The 2,784-nt window shown below is 35.4% G+C and overlaps 1 pseudogene; it reads left to right on the top strand.

The window, feature by feature from the left end:
• The window catches only part of LOC115302269, a 23,124-nt pseudogene that overhangs the window by 202 nt on the left and 20,138 nt on the right, over positions 1-2,784 (top strand).

A 2,784-nucleotide genomic window follows, 5' to 3' on the forward strand; every position in this document is an offset into this window, starting at 1 on the left:
TGAGGATAATAATAGTATTCACTTCATGGGGTTCTTAAGAGCATTAAATGTGTTCATGTATATGAAACACTTAGAAGAGTTTAGCACATAGTAATCACTTAATAGCTCATAGATATTCGATCTAGATAGCTAATAGATCATTTTTGATCAATCCAGAGCCTATGAACAATGTCTAAAAAGCCCAGTAAAGGCAATTTACCATGACACGTCACAACCAAAGGAAACTCTCTATGTTAGGGTTGAATCATTGCACTAGTACTCTTACCCACCATTTATATTTACCCAGAAGACATACCATTCTCACTGTGAACAACAGTAATATAAGGAATTAGGACAAGAAGTTCATAAAGACCTGAGAATGAGTACATATTTCATGAAATTCTCAGTATACTACACAACAGAAACTAAAAAGCAAAATTATCTTTAATGAATTAAAAGACTTTATTTTATGTATAAATTAGCCTCTGCATAGGGGTGTGTGTGTGTGTGTGCACGCATATACACTTTGTTTCAGAAACATGGAATAAGCTTAAAAAATGACCAGTGATACAGGATAGCATGATTTCCTCATCTCCCAAATTCTATATTCCTTATATATTTTTGTAACATAATCTCATGAGGTGACAGAAAATTGTGATAATAAAGGGTAAAATAAATACTAATATAACTACTTATCCAATTTGTCCAAGAGAGAAAAATAGTGACAAATCAACTGAGTATGTTAAACGGTAAAAGTTAATCATTTGCGGGGTGCCTGGGTGGCTCAGTTGGTTGAGCCTCTGACTTTGGCTCAGGGCATGATTTCAAGGTCAGTGAGTCTGAACCCCTCATTGGGCTCTGTGGTGACAGTTCAGAGCCTGGAGCCTGCTTTGATTCTATCTCCCTCTATCTCTGCCCCTCCCCTGCTCACACTGTTCTCTCTCTCAAAGTGAATAAATTGTCCAAAAAAAATTGAAATAAAAGAGTATCATTTAAGAGATTAAAACAATAGAAAATAAAACTTCCACTCCTTCAATATTTTAATTGCTGCATAACTATGAGAATATTGTTTCAAAATGGGGCCCATAAAATAATTTCAAATTAGAGATGGTGATGCTGATATATTTAATATTACGTATTCTCAAAACATCAACTATTGTCATCAATTAGAAATAGGAAAACATCAAAGCTAATTGTGGCTTTTTTAAAAATTCTCTTTGTATAAAACAACTTCTGGAGTCTTTCTGAATCAGGTAAATGGATCTTAAAAATGGATCTATAGTGACCCAGTTTATTTTACTAGCATTTTTGGACATGGTAACATTGGATTTTCTTCCTGGCAACATTCTCCTTAATCTACAGTGCTACTGTGTCAGGGAACATTCTCATTATGGTCACAGTGACATTTAGTTCCACCTTTCATTCTCCCATGTACTTCCTCCTTGGAAACCTCTATCTTTTGGATGTGTCTCTCTACCGTCACCACGCCCCAAATGATCACAGACTTGCTCAGTGAACACAAGATCATCTCCTTATGGAGCTGCATGACCCAGACGTTCTTTCTGCACTTTTTAGGGGTGCTGAGATGACTCTTTTAAATTTCTTTTTGTTTGCTTGTTTTTGTTCTTTGGGTTTTTTGTTTCTGTTTTTTGTTTTTCTGTGTGTGTTTTGTTGTTGTTTGTTTGTTTGTTTTTAGATAAAGAGAGAGCATGCCCATGTGCAAGCAGGGGAGGGATAAAGAAAGAGGGAGAGGCAGAATCTCAAGCAGGCCCCACACTGAGTCCTATGCCAGGAGCCATCTCATGACTATGAGACCATGACCTGCACCAAAACCAAGATTTGGACACTTTTCTGGCTGAGTTACCAGGTGCCCCAAAGTATCAGGCATCTTAATTTAGGACTATTTCCAGGCTGTTTTCTTCACCTAGGAGGATCTTCCATCATTTCTTCACCCAGCTAAATTCTTCCTAGAATATATGACCCAGACACAATGTTGCATTATAGAACCCCTCTCTTCCTTGTCCCTGACCAATTTAGATTTCTTTTCTTTCTTTTTTTTTTTTAACATTTTAAAATGTTTATTTTTGAGAAAGACAGGGTGCAAGTAGGGAAGTGCCAGAGACAGAGGGAGACACAGAATCCAAAGTAGGCTCCAGGCTCTGAGCTGTTGGCATAGGGCCCAATATGTGGCTAAACCCACAAGCTATGAGATAATGATCTGAGCTGAAGTCAGACACTTAATCAACTGAGCCACCAACGGGCTCCTAGATTCCTTTTTTCTTGAAATTGTTTATAGCATGCTGTGATTTCCATCCTTTGTACAAGTTATGGAAGCAATTACTTGTATAATTATAGGTTAAGGTCAACTTTGTCTTTAGGCTTAAACTCCATTTCCAGTATCTATTATACATATTAGCACCTGGGAGGTCATATAGACTTATTGAGTGAATAAAGAAAATATGAATTATTTATATTCTAGCACAATATTATCCAATTTGACCTATACCTAAATAATATATAGACTTCTACTCTAAGATAGAAATATTAAAACATTAAGAGTACAGAGGACTTATGGTCCTCATATATTTTAATAATTGATTATAAAGATTAGAGCTTTGTAATTAAAGGAGAATGAAATACATGAAAAATTCAATTAAGTGGAAGAGAAGAAATAAAGCAATATCAGAACATTTGCTATATGCAATGAATTTCAACTCTTTCTACACAGTAAACATAAAATCTAAGTCATACATTGTAGCACACCCTATATTAAATAAATCATGATCATTTATAAGGGAAATTATA

Source organism: Suricata suricatta, chromosome 9 (genome assembly GCF_006229205.1).
Source record: "Suricata suricatta isolate VVHF042 chromosome 9, meerkat_22Aug2017_6uvM2_HiC, whole genome shotgun sequence".
Classification (NCBI taxonomy): domain Eukaryota; kingdom Metazoa; phylum Chordata; class Mammalia; order Carnivora; family Herpestidae; genus Suricata; species Suricata suricatta.